The sequence below is a fragment of the Ornithorhynchus anatinus genome, chromosome 4 (assembly GCF_004115215.2).
Source record: "Ornithorhynchus anatinus isolate Pmale09 chromosome 4, mOrnAna1.pri.v4, whole genome shotgun sequence".
Lineage (NCBI taxonomy): Eukaryota > Metazoa > Chordata > Mammalia > Monotremata > Ornithorhynchidae > Ornithorhynchus > Ornithorhynchus anatinus.
The window spans coordinates 95,376,438-95,392,487 of NC_041731.1; positions in this window are offsets into that span (position 1 = coordinate 95,376,438).

Here is a 16,050-nt window from a genome sequence, read left to right on the forward strand (position 1 = left end):
AGCGTAAGATCTCTTCTTGAGATCCAGCTGGAAAAGGTGGGAGAGTTGAAGAAGGGGCAGGACTGGATAAGACTAGGGGAGATTTGAGGGAGATCACGCCTAATGTTTTCAAGCTTATCAATAAAGCATATGGCCAAGTCCGTAAGGGCAAGAGATTGAGGTGGGGGGTTTGAGGATGGAGTTAAATAATTGAAACAGCTGGTGTCGGTAATGGGCATGGGAGTCAATAAGGATGGAGAAATAATGTTGCCGGGTGGAGGAGATGACACTGTTAAAGCAGGTTAAAGAGAATTAATTTGAGATGGATCAAATCAGGCTATCTGGATTTAATAATGATGATAATGATGGTATTTGTGAAGCTGTTACTTTGTGCCAGGCACTGTACTAAGCGCTGGGGTGGATACAAGCAAATCAAGTTGGATGCAGTCCTTGTCCATCTGGGGCTCACAGTCTCAATCCCCATTTATACAGATGAAGGAACTGAGGCACAGGGAAGTGAAGTGACTTGCCCACACCGTTGACAAGTGGCAGAGCCGGGATTAGAACCCATGACCTTCTGACTCCGAGGTCCCGTGCTCTATCCACTCTATTACACTGATTCCATCAGTGCTCAGCAGCCCAAACACAGGAATGGAAGAAACTGAGTGCGGAGGAGATCTATTCATTCATTCATTCAATAGTATTTATTGAGCGCTTACTATGTGCAGAGCACTGTACTAAGCGCTTGGGATGAACAAGTCGGCAACAGATAGAGACAGTCCCTGCCGTTTGACGGGCTTACAGTCTAATCGACTAATCTAGACTAATCTAGAGCTGTGGGTTAGTGGTATGAAATTGGCAGAGGGACGGGAGTGAGGGAGTTCAGTTCAGCGGAGAGGGTGTTGTTGAAAGAGTCAAATTGCTTGTCAAGAAAAGAAAGGTTGGGCATAGAGACCAAACAGAGCATAATAACTTTAGAAAACTGGAGGGTATCAAAAGACTCTGTGAGGAAACAGGACAAATTTGTGGAAAGGGTGTGTGGAAGAGAAGCCCTCCTTTCCTTCCTAAATCCTCATTTCCTCTTCTCCCACTCCCTTCTGCTTCAACCTGACTTGCTCCCTTTATTCATCCCCCCTCCCAGCCCCACGGCACTTGGGAACATATTTGTAATTTGTGCATTTATATTAATGTCAGTCTCCCCCCCTAGACTGTAAGCTCGCTGTGGACAGGGAATGTCTGTGTATTGTTATTTTGTACTCTTCCAAGTGCTTAGTTCAGTGCTATGCATACAGTAAGAACTCAATAAAGTTGACTGACTGACAGGTGAGGAGGTTGTTCGTTCAATCATTCAATTGTATTTATTGAATGCTTACTGTGTGCAGAGCACTGAACTAAGCACTAAGAGACTGAGTGGCCAGAGAGATAAGTGAAGCAGCGAGAAGCAGCGTGGCTCCGTGGAAAGAGCCCAGGCTTGGGAGTCAGAGGGCATGGGTTTGAATCCTGGCTCTGCCACTTGTCAGCTGTGTGACTGTGGGCAAGTCACTTCACTTCTTTGTGCCTCAGTTCCCTCATCTGGAAAATGGGGATAATAATAATAATAATACTAATGTTGGTATTTATTAAGCTCTTATTATGTGCAGAGCACTGATCTAAGTGCTGGAGTAGATACAGGGTAATCAGGTTGTCCCACATGAGGCTCATAGTTAATCCCCATTTTACAGATGAGGGAACTGAGGCACAGAGAAGTGAAGTGACTTGCTAACAGTCACACAGCTGACAAATGGCAGAGCCAGAAGTTGAACCCATGACCTCTGACTCTGAAGCCCAGGCTCTTTCCACTGAGCCACGCTGGGATTAAATGGAAGCCTCACGTGGGACAACCTGATTACCCTGTATCTACCCCAGTGCTTAGAACAGTGCTCGGCACATAGTAAGCGCTTAACAAATACCAACATTATTATTATTATTATTATTATTATTATTATCATTAAGTGGAGAACCAGGAGAGGGCAGTGTCAAGGAAACCAGGTTGAATAATGTTTCCAGGAGAAGGGGGTGTTCGACACTGTCAAAGGAAGCTTGAGAGGTCGAGGATGATTAGGATGGAGTAGAGGCAGTTGGATTTGGCAAGAAGGAGATTACTGGTGATCTCTTTGAGAGGGCATTTTCTGTGGAGTGAAGGGGATGGAAGCCAGATAGGAGAGGGTCAAGGAGAGGATTGGAGGAGCGGAACTGGAGACAGCGGTTGTAAACCACTCGCTCAAGGAGTATGGGGAGGAACGGTAGGAGGGAGGTGGGGCGATAACTGGAGGGAGCCGTGGGATCAAGGAAGGGTTTTTTCAGGATAGGAGAGACATGGGCATGTTTGAAAGCGGTGGGAAAGAAGGAGTGGGGAAGAAGATTGTTGCCAGATAGCGGGATTTCAGAGTTGGTGAAAGTACAAGTTGTACAGTAACAAGAGATGTTGAATTTTGCTGCCACTTCCCAACAATAGCCCAGGGTCTCAATTGAGATGACCCGAAAATTCAGGCCAGTCCAGTCCCAAAGAAGATGGCGGAAGGCATGCAAGACCTGTTGGTTGCTAAGGTTTTCCAGTCAATCGATATTATTTATTGAGTCCTTACTGTGTGTAAAGCAGTGTGCTAAGCTCTTGGGAAAGTATATTAGAATTAGAAAACATGATCCCTGCCCTCAAGGACCTTACAATCTAGCAGAGAAGACAGGCACTGCAATAATAACTGTGGTATTTGTTAAGAGTTTCTATGTGCCAGGCAATATAACTAAGCGCTGGAGTGGATACAAGTAAATCAGGTTGGACACAGTCCCTGTCCTACATGGGACTCACAGCCTCAATCTCCATTTTACAAATGAGGTAGCGAGGCCTGGAGAATTATTTGGTGGTATTTGTTAAGCGCTTACTATGTGCAAAACACTCTTCTAAGCACTGGGGGGATACAAGGTGATCAGATTATCCCATGTGGGGCTCACAGTTTTAATCCCCATTTTACAGATGAGGTAACTGAGGCACGGAGAAGTTAAGTGACTTGCCCAAAAAGTCACACAGTTGGCAAGCAGCGAGGCCGAAATTAGAACCCACGACCTATGACTCCCAAGCCTGGGCTCTTTCCCCTGAGCCACTGGAATAGTGAAGTGACTTGCCCAAGGTGACCCAGCAGACAACTGGAAGAGCCAGAATTAGAGCCCATGACCTCCTGACTCCCAGGCACATGCTCTATCCACTATTCCATGCTGCTTACTGACAGTAGAAAGAAGGAAAAGAAGATAAGTACATGAGTCTGTGTTTAAATAACAAGGTATGTGGGATTTGTACAAAAAGCTACAGGAGGTTATAAGTACTTCAGTGCTAAGGTGGCACAGAAGTTCTAAAGAGGCAGCAGGAGGGAGATTTAAAAATGAATTAGAGAAGGCCTCCTGCCGGAGGTGCAATTTCAGAAGAGTCTGAAAATGGGGAGAGCCGTGGTTCATCGAATTTGAAGGGGTAGGAACCGTACAGAACTCCTTATCTTCCCACTCAAATCCTGTCCTCCCCATGACTTTCCCATCACTGCAGACAGCACCGCTATCTTCCCTGCCTCACAAGCCCGTAACCTTGTCATTATCCTGCACTCTTCTTCGTTCAACCCACCCCTATAATCTGTCACCAAATCGCGTAGGTTCAACCTTCACATCATCACTAAAATCCACCCTTCCCTCTCCCATCCAAGCTACTACCATATAAATCCGAGCACTCAATCTATCCCACCTTGACTACTGCATCGTAATACTAATGATGTTGGTATTTGTTAAGCGCTTACTATGTGCAGAGCACTGTTCTAAGCAGTGGGGTAGACACAGGGTAACCAGGTTGTCCCACGTGAGGCTCACAGTCTTCATCCCCATTTTACAGATGAGGGAACTGAAGCACAAAGAGGCAGTGTGGCTTAGTGGAAAGAGCCCGGGCTTGGGAGTCAGAGGTCGTGGGTTCTAATCCCGGCTCCACCATCTGTCTGCTGTGTGACCTTGGGCAAGTCACTTCACTTCTCTGGGCCTCAGTTCCCTCATCTGTAAAAATGGGGGTTAAAAAATGTGCGCCCCACGTGGGACAATCTGATGACCCTGTATCTCCCCCAGCGCTTAGAACAGTGCTCGTCACATAGTAAGCGCTTAACAAATACCATCATTATTAAGTGACTTGCCCACGGTAACACAGCTGACAAGTGGCAGAGCTGGGATCCGAACCCATGACCTCTGTCTCCCAAGCCTGGGCTCTTTCCACTGAGCCACGCTGCTTCCCTGCATCAGCCTCCTTGCTGACCTCTCTGCCTCCTGCTCTCTCCACTCCAATCCATACATCACTCTGCTGCCCGGATCATTTTTCTCCAATGCAGTAACATTCAGTCTATGTTTCTCCACCCTCAAGAACCTCCAGTAGCTTCACGTCAAACAGAAACTCCTTACTATCGGCTTTAAAGTACTCAATCACCTTACCCACTCCTTCCTCACTTCACGGTTCTCCTACTATAACCCAACCCGCACCCTTTTCCCCTCTAATGCCAATCTGTTCACTGTACCTCGATCTAATCTTTGTTGCTGCCGACCTCTCGCCCACGTCCTACCTCCGGCCTGGAATGCCCTCCTTCTTCATATCTGACAGGTTATCACTCTCCCCAGCTTCAAAGCCTTATTAAAAGCACATCTCATGCATTCAGTCGTACTTATCGAGTGCTTACTGTTTGCAGAGCACCGTACTAAGCGCTCTGGAGAGTACATTACGATAGACACATTCTCTGCCCACAGTGAGCTTACAGTCTAGGGGCGGGGAGACAGACATCATTACAAATAAACAAATGACATATATGTACATAAATGCTGTGGGGCTGGGAATGGGGAAGAACAAAGGGAGCAAGTCAGGGTGATTCATTCATTCATTCAATAGTATTTATTGAGAGCTTACTATGTGCAGAGCACTGTATTAAGCACTTGGAATATACAGTTCGGCAACCGATAGAGACAATCCCTGCCCAATGACGGTTTTACAGTCTAATCGGGGGGGGGGGGGGGGGAGGGGGGGACAGACAAAAACAAGACAACATAATCACGACTTCTGTGTCTTCATAGCAGTTGTGATTCTTTTTTACAATAAACTGTACTTTACCTAATGAACTATTCCCCCGCCCCTCAATTTATGAGAAAATTTTAGCTGGTTGTGAATTTGATTTAAAAAAATATGCTTATGTACTAAATGATTCAAAACAAAGAAGGGTGATGCAGAAGGGAGTGGGAGAAGAGGAAAGGGGGCACCTAGTCTGGAAAGGCTTCTCCTCCAAGAGGCCTTCCCTGAATAAGCCCTAATTTCCTCTTCTCCCACTCCCTTCTGTGTCACCTTTCCACTTAGATTTGCATCCTTTATTGACCCCCTCCCTCAGCCCCAAAGCACTGATGTACATATCCATAATTCATTTATTTCTATTATTGTCTGTCTCTTCTAGACTGTAAGCTCACTGTGGGCAGGGAACATGGCTAAGGAACTCTTTTTATTGCACTCTCCCAAGTGTTTAGTACAGTGCACTGCACACTGTAAGTGCCCAATAAGTGTGATTGATTGATTGAGGGAATACCAAGCAGAGGGAGGACAACCTGGGAATCAGAGGGATCTGGATTCTAATTCTGACTCCACCACTTGTCTGCTGTGTGACCTTGGGTAAGTCATTTCACTTCTTTTTGTCTCAGTTACCTCATCTGTAAAATGGGGATTAATGTGTGCCTCATATGAGACCTGGACTGTAATAATAATAATTGTGGAATTTGTAAAGTGCCTACTACGTGCCAGGCACTGCACTGAGTGCTAGGGTGGAAATGTGCAAATCAGGTTGAGACCCAATCCCTGTTCCACGTGGGGCTCACAGTCTCAATCCCCATTTTACAGACGAGGTAACTGAGGCCCGGAGAAGTGAAATGATTTGCCCAAGGTCACAAAGCAGAAAAGTGGCAGAGCTGGGATTAGAACCCATGACCTTTTGACTCCCAGGTCCATGCTCCACTGACTGTGTCCAACCTAATTAACTTATATGTAACCCAGTGCTTACAACAGTGCCTGGCATATAGTAAGCACTAACAAATACCACACAAACACAAAAAAAGGTTGTTTGAGAGAGACGAGAACAGGGCACAATAAATAGGTTAAGCCAGTTCTAATAATAATAATTGTGGTATTTGTTAAACACTTACTATGTGCCAGGCACTGTAGTGAGTGCTGGGGTAGATAGAAGCAAATCGGATCGACACAGTCCCCATCCAACATGGAGCTCACAATCTCAATCCCCACTCTACAGACAAGGTAACTGAGGCACAGAGATGTGAAGTGCAGCATGGCATAGTGGATAGAGCACGGGCCTTGAAGTCAGAAGGACGTGGGTTCTCATCCTCCTCCTACCTCTCTTCCCTTCTCTCTTTCTACCGCCCACCCCGCACGCTCCGCTCCTCTGCCGCCCACCTCCTCACCGTCCCCCGTTCTCGCCTATCCCGCCGTCGACCCCTGGGCCACTTCCTCCCGCTGTCCTGGAACGCCCTCCTTCCTCACCTCTGCCAAACTAACTCTCTTCCCCTCTTCAAAGCCCTACTGAGAGCTCACCTCCTCCAAGAGGCCTTCCCGTACTGAGCTTCCCCTTTTCCCTCTGCTCCCTCTGCTGCCTCTCTACCCCTACTTTCACCTCCCCTCTGCTAAGCCCCCTTTACCCCCCTTTCCCTCTGCTCCTCCCCCTCTCCCTTCCCCTCCCCTCAGCACTGTGCTCATTTGCTCATTTGTATATATCTTTATTACCCTATTTATTTTCTTAATGAGGTGTACATCCCCTTGATTCTATTTCTTGCTATTATTTTTGTCCGTCTGTCTCCCCGGATTAGACTGTAAACCCCTCAATGGGCAGGGATTGTCTCTACCTGTTGCCGAATTGTACATTCCAAGTGCTTAGTACAGTGCTCTGCACATAGTAAGCGCTCAATAAATACTAATGAATGAATGAATGAATCCCAGCTCCCCCACTTTTCTGCGGTGTGATCTTAGGCAAGTCACTTCACTTTTCTGGGCCTGAGTTGCCTTATCTGTAAAATGGGGATTGAGACTGCGAATCCCATATGGGACAGAGACTGTGTCCAGTCCGATTTACTTATACCTACCCCAGCGCTTAGTGCAGTCCCTGGCACATAGCAAGTGCTTAACAAATACCAGAGTTATTATTATAAGCGATTTGCCCAAGGTCACACAACGGGCAAGTGGTACAGCCAGAATTAGGACCCATGACCTTCTGACTTCTAGGCCTGTGCTCTGTCCACCATGCCATGCTGCTTCAGCTGTGCCCGTAGTGACGCGAAACCCAGGAGTGGTTCCTGCTGCCATGACTTATAAGTGGGCAGCAAGGAGAGACTGAGGACAGCGATAGCTCCATGTTGAATTGACGATTGGCAGACGGTGGAGCTGCTGAGCTGCTTTTAGGGCCCCAACAGAGATTAAACCCAGTAGGGCTTGAAAGTCAACATCGCGTTGATAAGCCAATCTCCTTTCTCAGATTCCAAAACTGGGCTGGAATATCGTTCCTCCTGGTTCCTTCCGGAAACCTCACGGATAGAGTGAGTCTAAGGCGTGTAGCCTGTGTTATCCAGAAGCTCAGCTTAAAATCTCCACAGCCATTAGCATTTTATAGCTGCTAAAGTGTTGGCAGGCCTTTTTAGACTAAAATAAAATATAACACTTTGTATTTGGGCAGTGTCCATCTCTGATCAACTCAACTGTTTTCGTAACTAAAAAAATGAGTTCTCTCAATATTAGGTCTCTGGACTGTAAACTCGTTAAGGGCAGAGAATATGTCTGTTTATTGTTATGTTACACTCTCTAAGTGCTTAGTTCAGTTCTCTGCACACAATAAGTGCTTAGTTCTTAGTTCTCTGCACACAATAAGTGCTCCATAAATACGAGAATGAATGAATGAATACCCTGTCTTCAATTAGGAAAAATTTGTAAACTAGTCTGTAAGCACACTAAGGGCAGGGATGATATTTACTAATTCGATTATATTCCCCCAAGCCTTTAGTCAGTGCTTTGCACAGAATAAGAGCCCAATAAATACTATTGTTGGACTGATTATCAACAATCAAGCAAGTAATTGGGAGAGCTGGGATTAAAACCCAGGTTCTCTGAATCCCAAGATCCTGTATTTTCCAATAGGCCCTGCTACTATCCAACTACTTTCACATAAGAGAGTGTTCTGGATGCAAATAGGTCATTTATTCCTGTCATATAACAATCCTACCACTCCTTATTTCACTTCATGAGCTGACCTTCCCATTGGCGAGATCACAGTAGAAGTATTTATTAAGGGATTAGTGTGTACTAAGCACTGGGAAAAATATACAAGTAGAAATGAATAATAATTGTGGCATTTGTTAAGCATTTACAATGTGTCAGACACTGCACTACGCGCTGAGATGGATACAAGCAAATTGGGATGGACACAGTCCCTGTTCCACGAGGGGCTCGCAGTCTCAATCCCCATTTTCCAGATGAGGTCATTGAGGCACAGAGAAGTGAAGTGATTTGCCCAAGGCCACACAGCAAAGTGGAAGAACTGGGATTAAAACCCATGACTTTCTGACTCCCAAGCCTGTGCTCTATTCACTACATCATCAAGGTCCCTGGTCTTCAGGGGTCATTGTGTTTTTGATAAAAGCTTGAGGAATTAGGGAATGTTTTTCCACCACTTCCCAACTGCCCGGGTAGAAAATAATGTGGTGCTGGAAGAAATGACTGTAAATGCATGGGGCACTGGCATAAATGCCACATGATGTAATTTCTTTTTAATGTGAGGATTTCCAGATTGCAACTCCCACGTTTATAGAATTGTCAAAACTGCACCTGCCCTAGCCTAATGCTGAGCCATATGTAGAGAAATGTAATAACAATAATAATTATGGTACTTGTTAAGGGTTTACTCTATTCCAAGCACTGTTCTAAACACTGGGGTAGATACAGATCGATCATTCAATCATATTTATTGAGCGCTTACTGTTGCAGGCCACTGTATAAGTGCTTAGGAGAGTACAATATAACAATAAACAGATATGTTCCCTGCCTACAACAAGCTTACAGTCTTAGGGAAGCAGCGTGGCTCAGTGGAAAGAGCACGGGTTTGGGAGTCAGAGGTCATGGGTTCGAATCCCAGTTCTGCCACCTGTCAGCTGACTGTGGGCAAGTCACTTCACTTCTCTGTGCTTTAGTTACCTCATCTGTAAAATGGGGATTAAGACTGTGAGCCTTACATGGGACAACCTGATTACCCTGTATCTACCCCAGCGCTTAGAACAGTGCTCTGCACATAGTAAGTGCTTAACAAATACCAACATTATTATTATTAGAGGGGGAGACAGACATTAATGTGAATTAATAAATTATAGATATGTATATAAGTGCTGGGGGGTGGGGAGCGGGGAATGAATAAAGGGAGCAAGTCAGGGTGATGCAGAAGGAGAGGAGGAAGAGGAAAGGAGGGCTTAGTCTGGGAAGGCCTCTTGGAGGAGATGGGCCTTCAATAAGGCTTTGAAGAGGGGGAGAGGCATTGTCTGTCGGATATGAGGAGGGAGGGCATTCCAGGCCAGAGGCAGGATGTGGGCGAGGGGACGGAGGTGAAGTAGACAAGACTGAGGCCCAGTGAGAAAGTTAGCATTAGAAGAGCAAAGTGTGCGGGCTGGGTTGTAGTAGGAGAGTAGCGAGGGGCGGTAGGAGGGAGCAAGGTGACTGAGTCCTTTGAAGTCAATGGTGAGGAGTTTTTGTTTGATGTGGAGGTGGATGGGCAACCACTGGAGTTTCTTGAGGAGTGGGAACTTGTCCTGAATGTTTCTATTGAATAATGACCCAGGCAACAGAATGAAGTATGGACTGGAGCGGGGAGAAACAGGGGGCTGAAAGGTCAGCAAGGAGGCTAATGCGGTAATCAAGAAGATAGGATAAGTGATTGTTTTAACATAGTAGCAATTTGGATGGAGATGAAAGAATGGATTGTAGCTATGTTGTGAAGGTGGAGCTGACACGATTTAGTGATGGATTGAATATGTGGGTTGAATGAGAGCGAGAGGAGTCAAGGATAACACCAAGGTTATGGGCTTGTGAGGCAGGGAGGATGGTGCCATTTACAGTGATGGGAAAGTGATGGGAAGAAGGGCAGGGTTGGATGGCAAGTTAAGAAATTCAGTTTAAGCTTTAATAAGTTTGAGGTCATGGGAGGACATCCAAGTAGAGATGACTTGCAGAGAAGCAGCGTGGCTCAGTGGAAAGAGTATGGGCTTGGGAGCCAGGGGTCATGGGTTCAAATCTCGGTTCAGCCGCTTTCAGCTGTGTGACTTTGGGCAAGTCACTTAACTTCTCTGTGCCTCAGTTACCTCATCTGTAAAATGGGGATGAAGACTGAGCCCCATGTGGGACAATCTGACCACCTTGTATCCTCCCCGGCGCTTAGAACAGTGCTTTGCACATAGTAAGCGCTTAACAAATACCATCATTATTATTATTATTATTATTATGACTTGAAGGCAGGAAGAAACTCTAGACTGCAGAAAAGGATCAGGGCTGGAGATATAGATTTGGGAATCATCTGTATAGAGGTGGTAGTTGAAGCCATGAGGGTGAATTAATTCTCCAAGGGAGAGGGTATAGATGGAGAATAGAACGGGACCCAGAACTGAACCTTGAGGGACTCCCCACCTCAAAATTCCTGTCCCCCAGCCTCCCCTTGTCCCTAATGACCTGACCACCTACTTTATTGAGAAAATTGAAACCACTGGGTGTGATGTCCCTAAAATCTACCCTGCCCCTCCCCAGTTCCTCCCCCCTCCTGCCCCTTCTTCAACTTTCTCATCTTTCCCAGTATCAGCTCAAGAGGAGATCTCCTGCCTTATTTCAAAATCCACTCCCTGTCATATTCAATCCACCCACGTATTCAATCCATCACTAAATCCTGTCAGTTCCACCTTCACGACATCACTACAATCTGCCCCTTCCTCTCCATCCAAATTGATGCCACAATAATCCAAGCACTTATGCCATTCTATCTTGATTACTGCAACAGCCACCTCACTGACTCCCCTCCCTCCTGCCTCTCCCCACTCCAGTCCATACTTCACTCTGCTGCCCAGATCATTTGTCTACAAAAAGGTTGGGTCCATATTTCCCCTCTCCTCAAGAACCTCAAGTGCCATCCACCTGGGTAGCAAACAGAAACTCCTCAGAAAGCAATCACTTTTCCCTCTCCTACCTCCCCTTGCTACTCTCCTACTACAACCCATCCCGCTCATTTAACTCCTCCAAATGACTTCTCACTTTTCCTTGATCTCTTCTAACTCTCCACCAACCCCTAGCCCACATCCTGCCTCTGGCCTGGAACACCCCCCCTCCTCTAAACCGACAGACAATTACTTTCTTCCCCTTCAAAGCCTTATTGAAGGCACATTTCCTCCAAGAGGCCTTCCCTAACTAAGCCTTCATTTCCTCTTCTCTCACTCCCTTTGGTGTCGTCCTGACTTGCTCCCTTTATTCCTTCCCCTTTCCAGCCCCCTCTGTAATTTTATTCATTTATGTTAATGTCTGTCTCTAGACTGTAAAGGACGGGGAAGTGTGTCTGCCATATTGTACTCTCCTGAGCGCATAGTACAGTATTCTGCACACAGTAAGCTCTCAATAAATATAACTGAGTGACGGATTGGCTGACTGACCCAAGGAGTGTTTGTAGACAACTCTCTCAAGGAATTTGGAGAGAAATCATAGGAGGGAGATGGGACAACAACTGGATGGAGCTGTGGGGTCAAGGGAGGGCTTTTTTTAGGCTAGGGGAAACACGAGCATGTTTGAAACCAGGGGGGAAGAAGCCACTGGAAAGCAAACAGTTGAATATGGCAGTCAGGGAGGGAAAAAGGAAAGAGCAAATGTTTTGATAAGGTATGAAGGGATGGGGTTGGAAATGCAGGTGAAGGGGGTGGTGAGGGGAAATACTTACGGCTGGGAATGATGGGAGAGTTGAAGAAAGAGCAGAAGGAGGGAGGGACTGGAGAGGAGTAAGGTGGATTTTAGGGAGATCATTAGGGGCAAGAGATGGTGGAGGCAAGGGTATAGAAGGTTTGAGGACAGAGTTAAATGTCTGAAACAACTGGCGAGGGCAATGGACATGGGAGTCAATAAGGAAGGAGAAATGATGTTGCCTGGCAGAGGAGAGGGCAGAGGTAAAGTAGGCAAAGATGATATCAAGCAAGGCTCATGCACAGGAGGGAAAGAAGTGCACTGTGGAGGCGAACCAAGGCTGGGGGTTAGTGGCATAAAAGTGTTTAGTGTGTGCAGAGCTCTGTACTAAGTGCTTGGAAAGTACAATTCAGCAATAATGAGACAAAATCCCTGCCCACAGCAGGCAAATAGGGGGTACAGTCTGTGTTCCGCCTGGGGCTCACAGCCTTAGTCCCCATTTTACAGATGAGGTAAGTGAGGCACAGAGAAGTGAAGCGCTTAGTACAGTGCTCTGCACACAGTAAGTGCTCTGTAAATATGATTGAATGACGTGACTTGCCCAAGGCCACACAGAAAACGAGTGGCGGAGCAGGGATTAGAAGCTATTACTTTCTGACTCCCAGGCCCACGCTGTATCCACTATGCCATGCTACTTCCAATCAGTGGTTGAGATGTTTGATGTCCAGAGCCAGCTTGGCGGAGCTTGCCCGTTGTTGGGCAGGGAATGTGATTGCTAATTAATTCATTCAGTCGTATTTATTGAGTGCTTACCTATGTGCAGAGCACTGTACTAAACGCTTGGAATGGACAATTCGGCAACAGATAGAGACAATCCCTGCCCAACAACGGGCTCATGGTCTAAATGGGGGAGAAAGACATCAAAACAAGTAGTCAGGCATCAATACCATCAAGATTAATAGAATCATAGATATATGCACATCATTAATAAAATAGAGTAATAAATAATATATTTTCTGTGGTATTTTACTCTCTCAAGCATTTAGTACAGTGCTCTGCATGTAGTAAGCACTCAATAAATACCACTGATTGGATGATTGTATATATTTTTACCCTATTTATTTTGTTAATGAGATGTACATACCCTTGATTCTGTTTATTGCTATTGTTTTTATCTGTCTCCCCCGATTAGACTGTAAGCCCATCAATGGGCAGGGATTGTCTCTATCTGTTGCCAAATTGTACATTCCAAGCTCTTAGTAAAGTGCTCTGCTTATTGAGTGTAAGCACTCAATAAATACTAGTGAATGAATGAATTGAATGAATGATTGCCCAGTGTGATGTGCTATGGTTTGGGCTGGCTGAGGCAGCTCTCCCAAGTGCTTAGCACAGAGTAAGTGCTCAGTAAATACCATTCATCATGATGATGATATGGTTGAATAATAAAAAAATACCATCTTAATAATAATAATCATGGTACTAGTTAGGCATTTACTACATGCTAAACTCTGTTCTAAGCACTGGGTAGGTGGAAGTCTATCACGTTGGACACAGTCCCTGTCCCACATGGAGCTCACACTCAATCCCCATTTTCCAGATGAGGTAACTGAGGTCCAGAGAAATTAAGTGACTTGCCCAGGGTCACACAGCAGACATGTAGCAGAGGCAGGATTAGAATCCAGGTCCTTCTGACTCCCAGGCTCGTGCTCTAACCACTGAACCACACTGCTTCCCTATTCAATGTTAACTTTTCTAGCCAAACTCCATGTGCATATGAGTTCTTAAAATTGATAATCTTTAATAGGTTTTTTTTGTAAATATCCATCTGCTGTGTAAATAAAGGTTTTGGATCCTCCACTGCACACATTTTGGCACAAGAGGTTGTGGTAATATAAATGTACATCAACTGTCAGGCTCAATTCCTCTTGAAACAGATCCAGTAATACTAGCGGTGAGGATAATGCAGTTGTGCATCTGAATGTGCTTAGTATAGTGCTTGGCGCATAGTAAGCGCTTAACAAATACCACAATTATTATTATTAGTGGATAGAGCACAGGCCAGGAGTCAGAAGGACCTGGGTTCTAATCCCAGCTCAGTCACTTGTCTGTTTTGTGCTCTTGGGCAACTCACTTAACTTCTCTGTGCCTCTGTTATCTCATCTGTAAAATAAAATAGGAATTTAGACTGGGAGCCCAAAATAGGACATGAGATGTGTCCAAACTGATAAGCTTGTATTCATTCATTCAATAGTTTTTATTGAGCGCTTACTATGTGCAGAGCACTGTACTAAGCGCTTGGAATGGACAATTCAGCAACAGCTAAGAGACAATCCCTGCCCAATGACGGACTTACAGTCTAATCGTCTACACCAGCACTTAGTATAGTCACAGGCACATAGTAAGTGCTTAACAAATGCCATTTAAAAAAGCTTACAGGTAGATATCAGTACATTTTGAATTTATGCATTAGATTAAAAAGTCCAGATCTTTTCCCCACATTCAAACTGCTTTCTTCAGTCTGTAAGCAGATTCTGCTTAGCAGGTGGTCCTGGATCTTATAACTGTCAACACTTACCAGCTGTTGAATTTACACATAGCTCCAATTTAGATGCTTAATTGCTCTCATTGCTCTCAATTTGCAGCTCACAAACCCCTCCCAGATGGCCCCAAACGTTTTTCTTGCCCTTGACTGGAGTTTGAAGTTAAATGAACCATATCATCTCCTGGAAGGAAAATGAAAGTGACTCGAATAATCTTATACACCTTGGGTGTTGAATGCTCTTTGTTAAAACAATTTACCATTAATGTGTTCTCAGGAAGTTGGTATTGGAGATGAAAAGATGACATTCTGAATGAAAAGAAAGGATGAGAAAACCAGCATGGTTGAAGGCAAGCTGTTTATCTTTGGACTGAAAAGGAGGTAGTCAGCTGCTTTTTTGTTTCCTCTCTTTAAGAAAATGTTGGGCTGATAAAACTTGCCACAGTAATTTACTTGAGGCTGAAGTAGGATGGTCTTTCATCTAATTTTATGCCAGACCATTTTTCAGCCGGCCTGTGTTGAAGAAAACTTTACAGACTCTGTTGGTTCAAGCAGGTATGTCAGAGATTAAGTTTATTTCTATTGGTGCTAGTAGGGAGTGGTGGCTGACAGGCAGCAGGCAGAGTTTCTCTATTCCTCAAATCCAACTCAGCTCCAAGCAGCAGTTAGTACAGCATCCTACAGCATCCAAGCTTTGCACAGACCGTAAGCTCGCTGTGGCCAATGGATCTGTTTATTGCTCTATTGTACTTTCCCAAGTGATTTGCGAACAGTAAGCACTCAATCAATAGGACTGAATGAATCAAAGAGCATGATATGTGACCTTTATGTAAAGACAAGCAGCATTAAATTCCACTCAGTCTAATTATTATTAATAATAATAATAATAATGGTATTTAAGTGCTTACTATGTGCCAAGCACTGTTCTAAGCGCTGGGATAGAAACAAGGGAATCAGGTTGTCCCACGTGGGGCTCACAGCCTTAATCCCCATTTTACAGATGAGGTAACTGAGTCACAGAGAAGTGAAGTGACTTGCCCAGAGTCACACAGCTAAGTGACAGAGCCAGGATTAGAACCCACGACCTCTGCCACTCCCAAGCCCGAGTTCTCTCCACTAAGCCCCACTAAGTGCTGTGCCCTGCCTGGTTCTCCTCATTTATAGGTCAGGTGGGCAAACACCACTGATAAGCAGGTCAGGGGTCCTGACCTTGCTAAGGGAGAAACGGCTCCGTCCTGTCTCGAGAACTTGACATATGCCGCCCAATAAGGCAGACATCTGGACAAGGCAAACAAAGGAGGAGAGGATGCATAATGCACCCCCTATGAGTAAATGGCGGCTTGGCAAGACAAAATGGAGTCCAGGCCTAAAGGCCCGTCATATTCCATCCCCTTAGTATTCTACCACTCCTAGGGACTCTAGTCATCAGAGTTCCTCTTGTTCACATAAACAAGATGGTTAGGAGACAATCAAGCGGGCCTCGATAGGAAATAGCTTAGAGGGGAGGGTTTGAATGCGAAGAAGCAAATTCAAA